The sequence below is a fragment of the Haemaphysalis longicornis genome, unplaced genomic scaffold (assembly GCF_048455015.1).
Source record: "Haemaphysalis longicornis isolate Haplotype H1 unplaced genomic scaffold, Haemaphysalis longicornis Haplotype H1 scaffold_1, whole genome shotgun sequence".
NCBI lineage: Eukaryota > Metazoa > Arthropoda > Arachnida > Ixodida > Ixodidae > Haemaphysalis > Haemaphysalis longicornis.
Window position 1 is genome coordinate 170,912,533 of NW_027526203.1, and position 20,712 is coordinate 170,933,244.

A 20,712-nucleotide genomic window follows, 5' to 3' on the forward strand; every position below is an offset into this window, starting at 1 on the left:
AGTCCATCTTCCCATAATAGGTTCAATGATTCACGAGCTAACTGGAACACATTTACAGAGACATCGAAACTACACCACACATCCATAGGACACCTACACGTTGAAGAAGCTACCCAACTCCTCACGGCGCACATCCTCGACGCCGCCGAAAAGTCCATTCCCCACGCCTCTGGTGCCCCGTGCAACCAGAGGAGGCCGTGGTGGAATGAGGACTGTAGGCGGGCGCGAGAGGCCCAGAACAAGGCGTGGGGTATCCTTCGTCGGTACCCCACGTCGGTAACCTCATTTTGTTCAAACGGGCCAAGGCGTTAGGAAAACGTGTGCGCCGTGAGGCAAAACGAGAGAGTTGGCGTTCCGTCATAACATCAATAAACTCCTACACAGACCCACGGAAAGTATGGACAAGAATACGCAAACTCAAAGGACAACAAACACACAGCCTGCCTCTGGTCAGCACAACAGGGGACACACTCGAAGACCAGGTTGACACACTCGCACAACACTTCCAACACGTTTCCAGTTCAGCACACTACACAAACACTTTCATGAAACACAAACAAATGGCCGAAAAGAAGCCTTTACATGACAATGACAGGTCAGCCACTTCTTATAACTCTGAGTTCACACTTCATGAGCTGAGGGGTGCTCTGAGCACGTGTAAACCCTCAGCTCCAGGCCCAGACAACATTACATATACAATGATACAGAACTTACACACAGACACTCTTGTAACACTTCTTCACCTTTTCAACAAGATATGGCTTTCGGGGCACATTCCAAAGTCTTGGAGGGATGCCATAGTTGTAGCATTTTTGAAAGAAGGGTAGGACCCTTCTTGTCCCGCTAGCTATCGACCCATTACCCTGACCAGCTGCCTGTGCAAGCTTCTCGAGAAGATGATAAACCGGAGGCTTGTGTACTTTTTGGAGTACAACAGTCTTCTTGAGAGCTGCCAGGCAGGCTTCAGGGCAGGGAGATCCACAAACGATCAACTTGTGGCACTAGAGTCATACATTAAGGATGCCTTCATTCCCAAACAGTTCTGTCTTACGGTGTTTTTTGACATAGAGAAGGCCTATGACACCGCATGGCGTTATGGCATACTTACTGACCTTAAGTCGTTCGGTGTCTCTGGTAACATGTTAAATACCGTTATTAGTTATTTGTCGGAGAGAACCTTTCGCGTCAAAGTTGGTTCTGCACTGTCAAAGGTACACGTGCAAGAAAATGGCGTGCCGCAAGGTGGAGTTCTAAGCTGCACTCTCTTCATAGTAAAGATGAACTCTCTTGGGAAGGCACTGCCGCCTACAATTTCTTACTCTATGTATGTAGATGACGTGCAGATATCGTTTAAATCTTGTAATATGTCAATATGCGAACGTCAAGTCCAGCTCGGCGTCAAGAAACTTGCCAGCTGGGCAGACAAGAATGGTTTTAAATTGAATCCTGCAAAAAGCTCCTGCGTTGTGTTCTCTAGGAAGCGCGGGATCCTTCCAGACCCAGACATTACACTTAATGGCGTGTCGCTTGCTGTGAACAAGGAGCACAAGTTTTTAGGTGTTGTGTTTGACCAGAAACTCACATTCATTCCACACATCAAGAAACTTAAACATAAATGTGTTAAAACAATGAATATCTTGAAGGTTCTCTCCCACCATTCGTATGGTTCCGACAAAGAAGTCCTACTACGGCTCTATACTGCTTTGGTTGGGTCTCGTTTGGACTATGGCAGTGTGGTATATGGGTCGACGAGTAAAACAGCATTGCGAATGCTTGACCCAGTACTACACTTGGGGCTACGGCTTGCGTCGGGTGCTTTTCGCACTAGCCCTGTCGAGAGTCTATATATTGAATGTAATAAGTGGAGCCTTGAGAACCAGCGAACGTACATGGACTTACTTTATGCTTTTAAAATTTCATCTCAGAATAACCACCCTTTTTATCCTGCCCTTAACGATACATCCACATCTGTGCTGTTTGTAAATCGCCCGTCCGTTACTCCGCCTTTTTCACTTCGAGCGAGAGAGCGAGCCTCGGATCTGAGTGCTTCGTTTTTAGACGTGTACAAGTCATCCTCTTTAAACATTTTACCGCCTTGGCAAGTTCGCCCTGTGTCCTGTGACCTTTCTTTTATAAAGCTTGACAAAAATCGGGTACCGCGAGCTGCAATACTGCAGCACTTTCTTTCTTTGCAGTTCAAATACCCACGTGCTGAATTCTACAGTGACGCTTCTAAAACCTCCACTGTGGTGTCGTGTGCTGCTCATGGTCCAAATTTCAATGCAGCCAGACCCATGAGCGTGCACACAACAATTTTTTCAGCAGAAGCGTACGGAATTTTACTGATTGTACGACATATCCTTGAAAATCAAATTCCCAATTCTATTATCTACACAGATTCTTTGAGTGTTGTTCGCGCATTATCATCGCATAACCCCCCAAAAACCACATAATTAATCTTGTATTCAACACTATCATGTCGGTGTATGCGGAGAAGCATCGGATGCTCCTTTGCTGGGTCCCAGGACACGCTGGGATCGCTGGGAACGAGTTGGCAGACGAGAGGGCCGGTGCTGCTGCACTCAGGAACACTGTAGACATAACAAGCATACCATATACAGACCTCAAGCCACACATAAGACAACACTTGCGCAGAACATGGCAAACACACTGGAACGAACAGACAGACAACAAACTACATGTAATAAAGCCACACTTGGGACGGTACACACCTGACTCACACAACAGAAACACAGAAGTCGCCTTGGCTAGGCTACGGATGGGGCACACGCATGCAACTCACTCGTATCTGCTGACGGGATTTCCTAGACCCCAGTGCGGCAGGTGCGGAGAGGCTCTATCCGTAGTGCACATACTAATAACATGCAAGGCACTTCTCACAACACTACACAAACACTTCAGAGAACTCTACAGACAACATATTCCCCAACATCCATCGCTGTTTCTTGGTGACAATGCCATGGTTTCCCTGAAACGTGTGTTTGAGTATTTGTCAGATGTTAAGTTTTTAAACCTTATCTCATGTCACGCATAATCAAATCTGGCCCTATACACCAGCCATCACCATTACCTTTAATTGATTTTACTATGTTCGGTTTACATGTTTTTATACCTACCTTTTTGTGGTAATCACTTCGCTTCATTATATAACTTCTTTTCTGGCGCTCTTTGCCCTCGTTGGCCTTGCGCCATGAAACACCAACCATCATCATCGAATGTATTGAAGAAGCCGCAGATAATACACTGGGTCGGCTTTTAATATGGAGTGTTTAACAGACAATGGTTGCGTACGTAAGTTTCGTGGTGCACCATAATATCCCTCAATAGCCCGCAAGGCTCTTTTTTGCAGGAGAAGTAATTTTTGGTAATTGGAAGACGGGGTCGTACCCCAAACAAGATTACCATAAGAAAATTATTACAAAATTACAAATAGAAAATTTACGCAGCATTCCCCGCGCGGAGGTGCCTTCTCTCCGGCAGGAGCGTCGGCGGTACAGCTTTGTCGTCTGCTTTAGCGACGATTGTTTTGGGCCTGCTTTGGCGCAGCTTTGCATCCATTGCGGGCTTCCTTCGCACGGCTTGATTAACTTGTTCGACGGCACCTCCTGGGTAACCCGGACCCGACGGAACTAAGCGGTTGTACGGCAAAGATACGTTAAGGATTGGCTTGCAGGGCGGGAAAACAAGATGTAGAGAGCACACACAGACATCTGGCCGCTAGAGAAATGCTACCTTTTGCGCACTGCTTGCCACGAATGGGACTGCGTTTTATAAATTGGTGAATACCAAAAGGAAAGTTGAACCCTAACGCAGACGCACTAAGCCGTGCGTTCTAAGTAATGTTGCCTTCGTTCTCCCTGTGACTTTTCTTTCGTGTCTTCGTGAGCAGCTTTTAGCGTAGCAGGTATATGGCAGCAAAGTTATTGCCCTCATTTGATGCCTCAGTTGATTATTTCAAGTAATAAACCTTAGTTATGATCATTTCATGTGGTTTGTTACGTTTGACATGTAAGTTTGAGTTCTCATTTAAGAGTCTTGCGTACCGCATAGACCTCTTGGTGTACAGGGTGCAAACTGGGGATAGACAGTTAGCTAGGAGAGTTTATACCGTTTTTTGGAGTCTAGTGTTCTGACGGAGGACAGAGAGTCCTTGCTTGCGCTGTGTGTTGCCTGTTGTCGGTCGGGTCTTTGCACGCTGCACAACAATGAGCGATGAGAAACCGGTGCTTAGAAACAAGACTGGCAGAGCCGGGCAAAGCTGGTCGAGACATGCCCCATGCCTCGGACGAACGGCCCCCGACAGACACGCAGCTACATGCCTGGAGACGGCGCCGCTGCGTCGCCTTATCCCTTTCCCCGTCGTGGGGGCTCGGCTGGCGCAACCGCTTCGCCTCCATTCGTCGGATTCAAATTTCGGCCAACGATAGTCCTGATTGGAGCGATTCAAACCGCTCACAGCTGCAACGGACCCCCGGAGGTATAAAACGTCCTTGAAGCATCAGCAAGCGCAGCACATTTCGGAGGCACCGAGTGAAGGCGTGCTGTCGCCTTTGTGCTAGTCATGTAACGCTTTTGTTACCCTGGTACATACAGTATATAAATGTTGCTTCAACTGTTCGTCGGCTCGATAACTTCATCGCTCTTCTCTGCGCCGCGTCGATAGCATACGGAGCAAGGCAACGCCGCTACACCGGTGACTGCGCTCGGATGGCCAGTCGCAACAGTGGTGGCTGAGCTGATCTGGGCCAGTCCATACACGGTGCTGTTTTGAAGTTTCCGTGTTTTCTCGCTGTGCTCCTTTGTCGCGCTCTTTTGTTTTTCTTCTGTTTTGCACAGTGCCATGCTCCCCGCGCAAATTCTTATTTATTAATTAATTCTTTTATTTATGATGATCCTCTATCCAGTCCGAAACAACAAGAACAAACAAAAAGAGACCTTCTAGGATACCCCTGTCAACTTCGTCAAAAGAGACCCCTCCCTGTGGTATTATGTGCTTCCAAAGGGTGCCGCCATGATTTCCAGAGCTGACACGGACTCATTGTTGGCCTCTATAATAAAACACCGCACATCCAAGTGTTTCCTTGCCCTGATTGCCTTCAATCCTGCTTGGCGTGATTATTAGCAATATCCTAATGCATATAGTGTATTTGTAACTGGAGCAGTGTGATTTGGGTGAGTTGGTGAACATTCATGATTGAAAATCAGCGCGGAAAAACACAGCAGAAAAAAGGAACGAAAAGAAGAGACAGGACAGCGCTGTCCTGTCTACCTCTCGTTCCATCCGGGCCGGGCGGTCCGAAGCGGTTATCGGCGGGCCCGGGACGGGCTCGGGCTTGAAGCCATGGTCCTTGGCGGTGAATATTTCAGATGCCAAGTGAAGCAAAGAGGATTCAAAAGAATTTTCTGAATTTGCTTCCACGTGATTCTCGAAGTTAGTTCATAAAAGTATATTTTAAAAATGTTTTTGCAAGGTCTGAGAGTCCCTGTACTTTCATTTCAATTGAATTTGATGTAGGGCATCAAGATGTTATATTTTGGGCTACAACATACCATGCAATCGATTGCAAGGAACGCCGTAGCACGAACGGATTAATAAAAAACCGGGAGGTACATCTATGTCGTCTACACCTGTGTTTAGAGGTCGCACCCATCGAAATGCGGTTTCCGTGGCCTAGTATCGATCTCGCGTGCTCGAGCAACAGCACCGTTGAGCAACAACTGTAGGCAAAACATTACAATGTACGTAAAGTATGGCGACTAAAACGGGGCATCAAAAATGTCAACGTACCAACTTGTGCCCGAAAAAACCGCGTGATGTCGCCGAAAATCTGGTCAACAAAGGCGATAGTGGCGCTGATGTAAGAATACGATCTGTTATTAACCCGTGTTACATGAGCTGAAGACGGTGGAAGCTAATGTACGTTTATCACTTAACCATAAATTTTTCCATTTCAATCCATGAGTGCTGTACACACTAGGTGCTCTGTCTGATTGCCCGCTACGAAGGCACTCAATCAAATATAATAAAGAAATTTACTTGGCGTCTAATCCCGTGTTTGGTCACGCACACATGGGCCCTCTCTAAGCTTAGAAATTATTATTTATTTATTTATGTATTCTATTGATGTATTTTTCTTTATTTATTTATTTATTTATTTATTTATTTATTTATTTATTTATTTATTTATTTATTTATTTATTTATTTATTTATTCATTTATTTATTTATTTATTTATTTATTTATTTATTTATTTATTTATTTATTTGTTTGTAGAGGGGAGTGAGCAAAACAACCGTTTCTTCACTTTTGGATACACAAGAAAGCAAGATGATCAAAACTGTAACTCACCTTGTCGGGCCGAGACCGGGCTTGGCTTACTTATCAACGCCAGGGCCCAGGCCGGGCCCGGGGTGCGTGTTACGTTACGCGGGTCGGGTTCGGGCCGTGTCCGGGCCTTGAAATCAGGCCCGTGCAGTGCTCCAATTGTAACCGTCAAAAACACGGACATCATGTGCTCCCACTCGCCTCTTGAAATTATTAGCGGGCGTAGCTGGCCCCACAATAGCAACGGCAACCGCAAATATGGCGTATTCTTGCACAGTTGATAAAGGAATTGAAACATCATCCCCTTGCAACTAGCAGCCGAAGAAACTGTAACGGTTGTTTTGAAATGGGGATTTAATGTACAACCAAAACGTTTTGCAAAACGGGGACGCCACCAGACGAAAGCAGGTGGATAAATTGCCGCGGAGTCATCGCTAGAGCTGCGGCGATATAGTGCTTTCCTCCCGAAGGCTGTTATTGCCTAACATAGGATTGCAAGCCACATTTTCAGTGTGTATGGCTGCACTCATTTCATTGAAAAATGGAATTCTTTAAGCCGGCCAGCAGTCCCATGGTATTCGCAGGCGACACATGGCCTGGTTGTCTGGCATTCCGTTTACTGCGCTTTTCTCGGGTACCGTGAACTGCTCCCAAAGAAATAAAACTAAGGAGGCGTTTTAAACCGTACCCGCGCTTAGACAATAAAAAGCCCCAGCTATTGGCTTTCAAGTGCTGTCTCAAGCGAAAAAAAAAAAACAGGATGGCGCTAAGTTTACCGCTCTGGCCTTACGACCAGCGTGGTAATCGTCGAGCTATAGGCGACATGTTGCTTCACTTATATTTACGCCCTCTCGTCTAAACCCAGTCATAAATTTCTTCTACGGCCACTTGGTTCTCATCAGTTCAAGGAATCTAAACGAATAAAAAGAAGATACACAAGTGTTCCCTACAACTGAAAATTGTGTGCGGCTCTATGCGGATAAACTAAGCACCAAAGCAGCTGTCATGTGGGATTCATTTTTCGTGGTTTGCCTCGTTTCCAATTGTAATGTTTTGATTCCTCTTTGGAGGCGTCCAGCATCTCTTCGGACCCAGCGTATACGGCTGCGAATGGGCTGTCGTCGAAAGATGGGCGCCATTTCGGTGGCCACGGGCAATTGCGCGCCTCTGCGACCCTCAATCGTCGCCTTGGGAATGTACGGAACGCCGATCCGAGCAAAAAAGGATACGCAGCGTCCCCCTATTGCACTCACGGCCTTTTCATCAGGGGATTTTCGCGTCTTGTTTTATTAGCTTACTGTGCACGCTGCAGACCATTGGTGAGGTATACGGCACGTGTGACGCAATCAGGGGACGGCGTCGGCTTATGGGAAAAGTTATTTTTTGAGGTAACATGGTGGACAGAGCCCCAGATGTAACGTGCTTGAGTAGAAATCCGCAAATATGGAAGAATAGCTTCTCCAGAGGTTCAATTTACTCGAGAAGGTTTGCTCTGAACCCTTGTGAACGTTGAAGTGGCGTTGAAATTAAATGGAAACTTTCACGGATATTGAAAGACTATTTTAAAAGCCCTAAAAGTTGTTTTCCCAGTTGGGAAACATGTCTACCATCATCAGAATAGATTATGGGGTTTCATGCGACGAAGTTACACTTGGGCTACGAGGTGCACCGTAGTGTAGGGCTCCGGGTTAATTTTGATGACCGGGGGATCTTTAACGTGCACCAAAATCTTGACACACGCGAGTTGTTTCTTTTCGCCTCCATCTGAAAATAGGCCCTCGCGGCGGTGAAACGAACACGAGTTCTGGAGATCAGCAGTACAACGCCTCCTATTATCATCACGATTCCGGCACGTTTCCCGACGGGCTCCTAGAAATAACCCAGTTATCTATTTTCCTGTGTCGAATTTCTGTGCAAAACGCTATAAAACAAGAGGCAAGCACGGGAGGTTTCTTTTTGTTTCAATTTTTCTGCAGCGAGTTCTGGTCGGCTCAGAGATGTGTAAGCAGAACTACTACTATTGCTGAAAATACCGGAAAAGTAATCGCCTCGACGAAGTTTATGTTAGGGTCTACCTTAAGGTCTACCTTGAATGTTTGTACTTTTCATGCGCACATAGAAGGTACCACAGCCGTTGGTCTTACCTTCCTTAAAACCTCTAGAAAATTTCACACTGGTTTTCTGCACGGCTCACCTCACTTATTCAACCTTCGGTGCCACTGCAGTCCGTATGGTCAATTTCCCTACTCGTACGTCCGGTTCTAGATACGCAGAGTTGCTGGAAAACGGCGAACCCAAAGTAACTATAAAGACAGATGCAGCCACTGCCGGCTTTAATACCCACAAAACAACGGGCCTTAAAAGCAGCTTAAGAGTCAGTCTTGTGCCATTTTTTTTTTCATTCTCGGATCATTTCCGCCCTCCTTCTACAGCACGTTTTTGCGTTACTGCTACACTACTACGATCCTCTATTCCTTGCATGAACTTTGTAGGGAGATGTCCAAATACATTCAAGCGCGCTCAAAATTGCGCTAAAGCTTTTCAATGAATCATAGACACAGGCCGGAATGAGGCGTTAAAACTATTTAAATTAGCGGAGTAGTACAACTCCATCCCAGAATCGTTGCCTCTATTTGGTGAAGCAAAAATACGGTTTTTGCGCTATACCAAGGTGACGCTTTTCACACGTTGACGTCGTTGGCAGCAATTTACTGCACACAAAAAAATGCGCCGTGTTCCTGCTTTCTTCGCTGCAAATGTCATCGAAATACGACAATTTTCTGCGGCCCCTGAAACAGAACATGTGCTCCTATCTGCCTTGCCCCCCTCTCTGGCCCTGCCCCTTCCCTCTTGCTCCTCCCATGTTGCATGCAATGCCAATTTTATCAATGGAATTTAATTTCACCGCACTCGCACTGCTCGCGCGCCATCTGGCGGGACAGTGAACAACTTTCCTGCTTTTTTTAACGCATTTGTTTTGCCCTCGGTATCCTGAAAATTTCTTCTTAAGAGAACGTTGTTTCTATTCATTGTGTACTCATATCTTGCCTCAAACATGGCTGTCGTTCCTTTAGAGTTGTGTATGCAAAGGGTTTTAGTAGTTCGTGATGGTCTTATATATATGTACCTCCTCTCGAAGAAATGTTAAAATTTTTGGTCGGGTGACTGAATCGAGGAACACACAGAGAGAGAAAATTTTCGGGTTTGGGTATCTCAAGAAATGCTTTCCTCTTTAGAAACTCACAGGTCGCAAGGACAGTTGGGCTCTTGGCAAGGGCCCTTGCCTGAAAACCTTCCTTTTCAAAATCGGGGAAGGCAGTGCTTGAATATTAATTTGGCTACTTTTACCAGTTGCTTTTAATGTTCTGAAAAAAAGGGTTTATCAGGGTGGTTTATTTCGTAGTGATTGAGGTATGGCACTCTCCGATATTTGTTACCGCTACCTAGTCCCGCAAAAAGGAGGCAGATCATGCAGCTGTTGCTTTCGCCAAAATTGTATTGAACCAACAATGCGTGGTTCCGAATACCCATGTGCTGCCGCCGAAGAAACCTGAAGCAATTACAATACTTGTGCTCTTTATCATCATCACCTCCGTGGTGCTGCTTTCTTGAAATTATTCCTTTATCTACAAGTACGATACCTATGGCACAACCATACCTATCGAATGTTTAATGCATAGCATTCTTTGCGGAGTACCCTAACCCCCCCCCTCAGCCTGGACTGTGTACCGCCCTGCATCTGTAGCCCCTGTCATCGTTATAACTACGTAAATGGATATAATTGGTCGGATAGAGTTTTGAAAAAAAAAGTGAAAAGATCTCACAAAAATGAACTGGAAAAATAAAAAATATGCATCTTATACATATCCCCGAAAAGCGAAGAATAAACGAAAACAGTTCGGAAGAAAACGTTAAAATTATGAATAACAAATACCAACAATGCCGAATCGTGTAACGCCCTCCATTTCCACAAAAATACAGGTTTGGCGGAAGTAACACCTGTAAACTCTATTATAGCGTAAATGGAGCTAATTGGTGGGACCGAAATGGAAAAACCAAAAAATAAAAAAATAAGAAGAATAAAATTTTCACAAAAATTATCTGAGAAAATCAAAAATTCGCATATCTCAAAAAAACTGAAGACCACAGAAAAAAATTCCACAAACGGACGTTGAAAATTCCAATAAAACATAACGTAAGCGGACCAACTCTTCAGTATGGCTTCATCTTCAAAAAAAAAACATAATTAGCGATATAAAAGAACTTCATCGCTATGATAGTATAAATATATATGGTTGGCGAAAAGAAACAACAGAAAACTTAAAAAGCGTAATATAATCCAACACCTTATATTTGGCTGTAAAGCACTCACAGTCTAGACAACCGGCATAAGAATTCTACGCATTAGTAGAGGATTCTCTGAATTTCTTCCGCAGATTTTTTACTTTCAAATCATATACGCTCTTTAGACGCCCACGTAAAGGGGCCATGCAGGCAAAAGTTTGTTTTAGTCGAAAGATTTCATGTTTTATAGTGCCCCCCGCCCCTGCCGGCCGCAATCGATGCAGTATTCACCGAGAGATTATTCAATTAGGTTAAATTTTCGATTCTCATGCCGAATCGTGTGTTTTCGTGACGTCTGCCGTGAAGTCACTGGGGTAGGTATTCAAACGACATTGCAGTGCGGCATTAGCCTCTGCAGCCTTGCTTACCGTCAGTCCTCTCAGATGGCGCTATCATACGGAGCCAAGGACTACTTTCCGCCATTGCTTTATTTTTGACCTTATTTGCATCTGGCTTGTTTTTGTTACGGTAAAAAGTAATCGTTCCGTGAAACATGGGGTATGCTCGACAAACAGAATCACGTAAGACAACGTCGCTGACGCCAATCGGCCAGTGTCGTGCAAGACAGCTCCAAAGCGGCGGACTGCTGTGCAGCTAAAACAAGCATAGTGCGCCCAGTACCAACAGCAGTGCGCATCGGCACTTTTATGTTTACGCGTATTTTGGTGACCATCATTGTTTAGCGCACTATTTTTACGGCTGTAAAATGACATTACATTAAAGCTCAAATGTCTCGTTCGAAGCTTGTCAGCCCTGCCTAATTTGTGTTTGCTTTTGCCGACCTCAGCCAATCGCACAGCTGGGCATGACAACATAAGTTCTGTTGCGCAAAATGAGCTAGTGGCTCGCGTGGTCATTTCCTTCCTTCTTAATTATATAGCTTATTTGAGCGAAGTGTGCGTTAAAAGTATTGGCAGTATGATTCTAACCAGGCAATCTTTCGAATGAACTAAAGTTGTGTCTTGTGTGCATGGTCCCTTTAAAGACGTCCTCCAATTCGGTTAGTGCGTTTCCCCCGGTGGCCTCAGGAGACGTGTACAGGCGTAGCCCGAACGCCTTTTTAGGTACGCAAATTCCCACGTGCCAGATAAAGCCAGTAAATCCATCCCTCAAATCGCCTCCCCTCGTTGCACCTGAGCTTGTTTCAGCACTTTCAAGACACCGTACGGGTAACGTAGCAGAAAAGATAGATAAGTGTGCATCCTTCTAGGCTTGCTTTCTTGAAGAGCACCGAATCTCTTTGACGGGGCAAGCAGAGGAACATACATACATACATACATACATACATACATACATACATACATACATACATACATACATACATACATACATACATACATACATACATACATACATACATACATACATACATACATACAGACAGACAGACAGACAGACAGACAGGGAGAATTCTGGAGGGGCCAGGACTTCCTCTAGAAATGGCCTTGTTTTCAAGAGTGGCAGGATGATCTGAATAAGTAGCAAACTGACCCGTCGATTGCCCCAAATATCGAATGTTACGGGGGATTGTCGTTAGAAGTATAGGGTAGGAAGTGAACTGGACGGAACCATATCAAAGGGATATTCGCGGACCCATAATTGATCCCGATAGCGCTGTTAAGATATGGATAAGCCAGGCCTTCAACCACGGGCAGGAGTCGACATAGTATTTTTGATAAAGTGGATTACAAGCGACATCATTTTCAGATAATAAGGGTGGCTCTACAAGAGAATTCAAAGACATTTCAGCAAGTTACACAAAGTAAAGTATTTTTATTTGTTCAAGGTCATCTTTGCACGCACGTACGACAGAAATCGGATCAAAAGGGACTATAAAAAATTGGCGCAGCTTGCACTCGTGGTGCAAGGCTGGAGAAACTGTAGAGCTGGCGGCCCCTCTCCCTTTGTGAGAGACCCGGCTGTTATACATCCAATTTATTTCCGAACTTGCCGCTGAAAGTTCTCCATGACTGGCAGGCCCGGATCGTTTCGTCCGCAGGCTTCCACATCTATTCGAAAGTAGACTGCATTAGAACGCGCTAGAACCCGTCCAAAGCCAACGCCTGCTCTACGAACCCAAAGGAAATGCTGCGCGCCCTGAATGCGATGATAGCTCGGAGGAAGAAGACTGCGTTCCGAACGGTCGTGTTTTTGTTGTTCTCCACAAGTATGGATAAGCGACCGTTGGTCGATGTGCTGCGGCGGTTTCTTCCAGCAGTAATGTGCACCGTACAGTCCTGTCCCGACTACCTTCGGGTAAGCTCGTTCGAGACTGTTTTCCTTCACGCGGACCTCGGAGGGCGCCCATACCGGGCCAGACGCTTCAGAGATGGTCTCAGAGGAGCTATCGATCTAAATGAGATCAGCTCTATAGGACAATTTCAGATATCTCACGTTTGGATGGTCAAGTGGCGTTCTTCGTGTGCAAAAGCGATACTTGTGGCCACCGGAGAAATAGCTGTGAACGAGCGCCGGTGTGCTGTGACTGACCCGGAACCAAAAGAAGTCCGCATGTACCTTCTCTAGCTTTTTTAACGCCTAGAAGATGCCTATGTGTATGAAACACTGCAGCCTTATGCAAAGTTGCGTCAATATCGGGAGGGTTCCTAGGATGGAAAATATGCAGACACTTAACCGTGACGTTGTAGTGGCTCTTGATGACGAGGTGGCTATCGGCGATACTTTCGACGCCAGCGCCACATGCCCAGCTGTGGGGACTGCCAGCAGTTGGGATTCCGGCAGGGCCAGCTCCGGCAGGGCCAGCGTCTTGCTAACGAAGTTTTGCAGGAGCATGCCACAGAGGTTCTTGATGCGGTAGGCGGAAGTCGGCGCCAGCGGTTCACCTTCGACGTCTGCAGTTAATAACTCCTCGAGCAGTGCTGCACCGGACGTAACTGCTGCCTCTGTGGGGCCTCAGGTGACATCCGAGGCGTCCATTTCATCCTTCGAGCCTGTGCCACGGGAACCCAACGTGCACCCTACTCCCGAGAGCCCATCCTCGTACTAGCCGGAGGAGTCGGCTGCTACTACTTTTACTGCGGTTGAATTGCCGGGGAACGGGGAATCTGCTGGGCAAACAGTGGCACCTTTTACGTCTCAAAGTTCGGACCTCCGCCGCCCCAGCCCAACACCAAAACGCCCGGCTTCCTTTTCCGTGGGGCACTTCTTAGAGTGCGGGCTTTCAATGTCTCAGGATCAGCACCCATGACGGAAGGCGAACATGAAAAAAGGAACGCGTTCCCAATCGCGCTCGACAGGGTATGAGGTCAGTTCGAGTGATTCACCTCCTTCAGTTCCCGTGAAAGAAGACATGGACATGTTTATAGAACTGTTTATTCTAACTTGTCTGGACAAGATGTGCTCTTACGTGTCCGTAGAATGCCGCTTTCTCCCTCAAGAAAAGCGTTCTTCATAAAACTGCACAGCGAAACGTTGCCTGTTAAGACGTGGCTGCACGGCCGGAACATTTTCATTGTTTAATTCGCTATACCGAACACCTGTCGGCCACCATGCGTTCCGCCCGCCTTTTTCCTTGTCTATCCTTTTTATTGTCAGGGAATATCAGCTGTCTGCCCAGTACGCCTCCGCCCCTCCTCCCACTCCAGTTGAGAGGTGGGCGGCGTTTACTGCAGTTGGCAGCCCCTTTTGGGGGGTACATTTGTTACCGCGAACGTGCCGTTCGCGCGATCCTTCGCCATTAGCCGTGCACGCGGTTTCCCCACCGCTCTGCTTCTTGGACAGTTTAGTTAACTCTAAAATGTCTTATTCCCCACTTCTTTCCATGCCTCCATTCTGCTGCGACATGCTTTGGTAATATACACGGAAACGTCTTGAGCCTCACTGGCGACCGATTTTATGGTAACTTACACGCAGGACATACCTAACTACTACAAGTACATATTCTTATAATTGGTTGCGTTGCTGGCGCGTGCGCCCCTAGGACTTCTGTGAACTTCTGAACTGCCCTGAACCCGCCGCGGTGGCTCAGTTGCTAAGGCGTTGCGCTGCTGAGCACGAGGTCGCGGGTTCGATTCCCGGCCGCGGCGGCCGCTTTTCTGATGGAGGCGAAAAGCAAAAACGCCCGTGTGTACGAGATTTCGGCGCACGTTAAAGATCCCCAGGTGGTCAAAATTAATCCGGAGCCCTCCACTACGGCGCGCCTCATCGCCTGCGTTGCGTCGGCGCGTTAAACCCCCACAATCAATCAATGAACTGCCCTGACATTCCCCACGCCGCCGGTCATTGATATTTTCAGCAATGGATGTGTCCCCGGCGGCCTCCGTTCTGTGTGTGTTGTTCTTGTGAGCCTGTTTACTTTCAATTTCGTGTAGTAAGACGTTGGCTGCACCATTCGTTTATTCCTGTAATTCGTACGTGAAGTGTCTGTTTTTCACCAGCTCCCAACCCTGTCTTTTTTCAATGGAATGAAGTTGGTTATTGCTTTGCTTTTTAGAAATGCGTTTGTCGCCCGCAGTATCGCATCTCCTGTTTCTATGAAACGTTGCTTTTTTGTTCTTTTCTTTCTTTTTTTACTGTGGAGATATTGTGGCGAGCACAACGTCACGAAAGTTTGTACGCACATCTATAGTGCCCTCCCTTCCCATGTTTCCTCGCCGCAAACCGCCAACTTATGGTCTTAAAAAGGGTACACTGTAGCACACCTTCTGCACATATATATACGTGCGTGCTTCTAGGTTGTATGTTACTCAGATGAAGACTGGTCCTCCAGTCGAAACGTCAGTAGACCACTGTTTTTGTTTTTAATCGTGAGTCAACCACTTTCTCAAATATATATATATATATATATATATATATATATATATATATATATATATATATATATATATATATATATATATATACAGAAAGATAGGTCAGCAGTCTACGACGCCAAAGGAGGCATAGGGGTGTGGTTAGGCTCTTTTCTTTTTTACTACGGTTAATGAAGTGAACATTTTTTTTAAATATACAGAAGAAAGAAAGAAAAACACGCACCCAGAGTGGGGACCGAACCCACGCCTTTCGATTACATGTCGAATGCCTTACCAATTCGGCTATCTGGGCGACTGTGTTCTCCTTCACTTTCTGGGCTATTTATATTTACTAGAAGTGTATCTGACACTTGAGGGTGGTAGCCAGCGCCACTCTGACTACACGGGGAGAAGGGGACCTTCTTTTCAACCCCCGGGGCGTGACTCCAACGTCTACAGCCTGTCATGAGCGGGTAACTGGCGGGAAGCCCTCTTATGCTACCAAGGCATCAAGGCTGCCAGAACCGAGACCCTCGCTAGGCTTTCGCAGAATAATATAGTAAGGAAATGAGGGGCTCGTTGAGGAAATACAGAAAGATAGGTCAGCAGTCTACGACGCCAAAGGAGGCATAGGGGTGTGATTAGGCTCCTTTCTTTTTTACTACGGTTAATGAAGTGAACATTTTTTTTAAATATACAGAAGAAAGAAAGAAAAACACGCGCCCAGAGTGGGGACCGAACCCACGCCTTTCGATTACATGTCGAATGCCTTACCAATTCACGCCCCGGGGGTTGAAAAGAAGGTCCCCTTCTCCCCGTGTAGTCAGAGTGGCACTGGCTACCACCCTCAAGTGTCAGATACACTTCTAGTAAATATAATAGCCCAGAAAGTGAAGGAGAACACAGTCGCCCAGATAGCCGAATTGGTAAGGCATTCGACATGTAATCGAAAGGCGTGGGTTCGGTCCCCACTCTGGGCGCGTGTTTTTCTTTCTTTCTTCTGTATATTTAAAAAAAAATGTTCACTTCATTAACCGTAGTAAAAAAGAAAAGGGCCTAACCACACCCCTATGCCTCATTTGGCGTCGTAGACTGCTGACCTATCTTTCCGTATTTCCTCAACGAGCCCCTCATTTCCTTACTATATTATTCTGCGAAAGCCTAGCGAGGGTCTCGGTTCTGGCAGCCTTGATGCCTAGGTAGCATAGGAGGGCTTCCCGCCAGTTACCCGCTCATGACAGGCTATAGACGTTGGAGTCACGCCCCGGGGGTTGAAAAGAAGGTCCCCTTCTCCCCGTGTAGTCAGAGTGGCGCTGGCTACCACCCTCAAGTGTCAGATACACTTCTAGTAAATATAAATAGCCCAGAAAGTGAAGGAGAACACAGTCGCCCAGATAGCCGAATTGGTAAGGCATTCGACATGTAATCGAAAGGCGTGGGTTCGGTCCCCACTCTGGGCGCGTGTTTTTCTTTCTTCTGTATATTTAAAAAAAAAATGTTCACTTCATTAACCGTAGTAAAAAAGAAAAGAGCCTAACTACACCCCTATGCCTCCTTTGGCGTCGTCGACTGCTGACCTATCTTTCTGTATTTCCTCAACGAGCCCCTCATTTCTTTACTATATTATTCTGCGAAAGCCTAGCGAGGGTCTCGGTTCTGGCAGCCTTGATGCCTTGGTAGCATAAGAGGGCTTCCCGCCAGTTACCCGCTCATGACAGGCTGTAGACGTTGGAGTCACGCCCCGGGGGTTGAAAAGAAGGTCCCCTTCTCCCCGTGTAGTCAGAGTGGCGCTGGCTACCACCCGCAAGTGTCAGATACACTTCTAGTAAATATAAATAGCCCAGAAAGTGAAGGAGAACACAGTCGCCCAGATAGCCGAATTGGTCAGGCATTCGACATCTAATCGAAAGGCGTGGGTTCGGTCCCCACTCTGGGCGCGTGTTTTTCTTTCTTTCTTTCTTCTGTATATTAACAAAAATGTTCACTTCATTAACCGTAGTGAAAAAGAAAAGAGCCTAACCACACCCCTATGCCTCCTTTGGCGTCGTAGACTGCTGACCTATCTTTCTGTATTTCCTCAACGAGCCCCTCATTTCCTTACTATATATATATATATATATATATATATATATATATATATATAGAGAGAGAGAGAGAGAGAGAGACAGACAGAAATAAGGGTTGGCAGTCAAGCGAACCTCGGAAAGCAAAGGGGAGAGTGTGGTAGGTCATTGAAAGAGATAAGGAATTGGGAAATACAGAAAGCAAGTGGAGAAAAAACGTCCACTTTCTTTCGGGGCATGGTGTTGATGTGGCCAGGACCTCGTCACAGCTGGCGTGAGGGCCACTCCCAAGCGAAGACGTCTGAGCAGGACCTCATCTTGGCGAGACAACCCGCCATGGAGATCCGTACCGCACGGGGGTATGAGAGAGCACGTGGTGCGCCGTAGACGTTCTTTTTCACTGGCAAGGTAAACACCGTATGACGAACGTGCACGAGGAGCTGGATATTGCACCCGCACGGTGTGTGTTCCGGCATCTGCAGCCTGCATTGCGGGGTGGCTGTTCCCTTGGTGCCATGACACGCGCACACGACATGGGCAAGTGTCCACTATGTTCTGAATTTCTAGCAGACGTTTGTTGGACGTGAGAGTTTTACGAAGCTCTCCTATGCGTCAGTCACGAAAGGAAGGACGGTATCCCAATTGGAATGGTGGGATGACACATACATGGCCAGCATGTGACCTAATGCACGATTGAAACGTTCAGTTGTCCATTCGTCTGCGGGTGAAATGCAGTAGTCGTGCGTATACGATTCGGCATGCCTTGAAGAGTTCTTCGATTACGTCAGAAAAAAAAACACGCCCCCGGTCACTGAGCAGCTCACGTGGGGCTTCATGACGGAGGATGACGCGATTACGGAGAAACGTTGCTACGCTATCTGCAGTACCGTCCCGTAGGGCAGCGGTTTCTGCGTACCGCGTCAAATTGTCTACGGCTACGATGACCCACCGATTTCCAGCCGCGGTTTAGGGGAGGGGTCTATAAAGATCGATTTCCCACACGATGGAAAGGCTGCATTGGACCAGAAACACGGTGGGGGAGGAGGGTTGCGGCGTTGACAGTACGGGCACGAGCGAACGTAACGGCGAACGAAGCCGTATATGCCTCTCCAATAAAAGCGCAGTCGCAGGCATTGGTACGTCTTTAGGACGCCGGCGTGAGCACACTGCGGTTCACTTTGAAAATGATCGCACATTTCGGAGCGCAGATGGCGGGAAATGACCAACAGCCATTTGCGACCGTCGGGCTGGTAATTGCGCCTATACAGAAGGCCATCACGATTAACGAAGTGGCAAGCTTGACGCCGTTGTGCCCGAGATGCTGAAGTGTTCGATGGGTCTGATAGGTAGTCGGCCAGAGACACAATCCACGGGTCTTTTCGTTGCTCAGACGCCATCGAGTCGACGTCCAGGGGTGGTACAGAGGAGAAGTACAAGTTAAGTTTACTAACGTCGTCAGGCGACATCGGACACCAGGAGAGAGCAACAGCGTCAAGATGCTTGCGGCCCCAGTGATACACCACGTGAATGTCGTAGTCCTGAAGGCGGAGCGCCCAGCGCGCCAGTCGGCCAGATGGGTCTCGCAAGGACGACAACCAACAAAGCGCATGGTGATCTGTGACGACGTCAAAAGGTCGGCCATACAGGTAAGGACGGAACTTCGTAAGGGCCCACACAATTGCCAAGCATTCCCGTTCAGTGAGTGAGTAATTGGACTCGGCGGTCGAGAGCGTTCGACTTGCGTATGCCACCACGTACTCATCGAATCAAACGGCACCGAATGCTACTCCGCTTGCATCGGTGTGGATTTCGTTCGGGGCTCACGGATCGAAATGCCGAAGCACAGACAGGGACGTGAGCAGGTGGTGTAGCGTTGTAAAGGCATTGCCGCAAGCTGGTGACCATGCCAAAATTCCCGTTGTGTTGCCAATAAGCTGCGTCAATGTAGCAATGACAGAGGGGAAGTTACGAACCAAGCGGCGGAAATAGGAGCATAGTCCAATGACGCTACAAAGCGCTTTGATCGTGGTCAGCTTCCGGAATTCACGAAGCTTGGCTGGATTGGGGAGAACGCCTTCTTTTGACACGACGTGGCCAAGGATTGTCAGCTGACGAGCTGCAAGTCGGCATTTCTTGATATTCAGTTGCAGTCCTACGAGCTTCACACATGTCAACACTTGCTCAAACCGGTGGAGATGCGTCGAAAAGTCGGTTGAACACACGACGACATCATCCAAGTAGCATAGGCAAATCTTCCATTTGAGACTCTGACGAATGCCATCAGTAAAGATTGTTGTGGTTCGTTTCCCCGAGGTCCGGTGTCGATCAGGAACCCAATCGCCCGGGCTCCGGTTGATTTGGCAGGAGGCTGGCAGGGCGATGGTGTTGAAGCCTTGGAGATGGCGGTCGAATTGACGAACTCGAGGCGTTGAGGTTGATTAAGTGAAACGGAAGTTTATATACAGCTATTTACAGTAGGATAACTGAGTACATGAGTAGTAAAAGGAAGAACTTCAAACTTCAGCTAGACGCTAGCTCCGAGTGCGCACAAATCACTTGAGCTCCTCTACTTCGTCTAACTCTCCTATTCTCGGAGCGTAGAAAAACCGCTCGAGAAACGACGGCAGATCCGTCTAGTTGCCCGGTACGGCGCTGTACCCTAAACTTCCGATGCGATCTTAACCTCTAGCCTAGTGGGCTTACAAATCCCAACCTAGCTTTAACGGTCGAGACTCCTTGTCCCGCCGGGAACTGCCCAGCTCAGCGCTCAGACAAGAACGATTTCTAACGGCCAAGTTCGGCCTTATAGCACCTCGAGATCACACTCTTTCGGGAACGCCCCTGTAGCGTTCGTACACATGTAAGGGAGTGCCCAAATTCACGTAGACAGCTGTCACTCAGCGCGCTACGGAATATTCAATGAGGCGCCGCCATCTTTGGGTTAACGGCACGCTCGTGGAAGAGCAAATGCGCGACCCCACGGGGTGAGAGTGAAAGGCGGCGACAGTGCACCGTGACGACCGGGGCGCGTTATCAATGGTGTCTCGCGCGGTGCGCGCTTCGACGCCGGTAATTCCACCCCCTCCGCGCGTCACGTCTACGATTCTCGGAACCCGGCGGCGCCGTCTGCGTTCTCAATGGGGGATCATCCCCGTGGTATTCGGTGGGCCAGACAATCCGTCTCCCATGCGCGCCGTGACGAATTGGT

General features: G+C 47.4%; 1 non-coding gene across 1 annotated transcript; it reads left to right on the top strand.

The window, feature by feature from the left end:
• The first annotated feature begins 17,306 nt into the window (after positions 1–17,306).
• On the top strand, positions 17,307–17,378 carry Trnar-ucu (transfer RNA arginine (anticodon UCU)). The gene has a single exon. It is a non-coding gene; the product is annotated as a tRNA-Arg (tRNA).
• Positions 17,379–20,712: the final 3,334 nt, after the last annotated feature.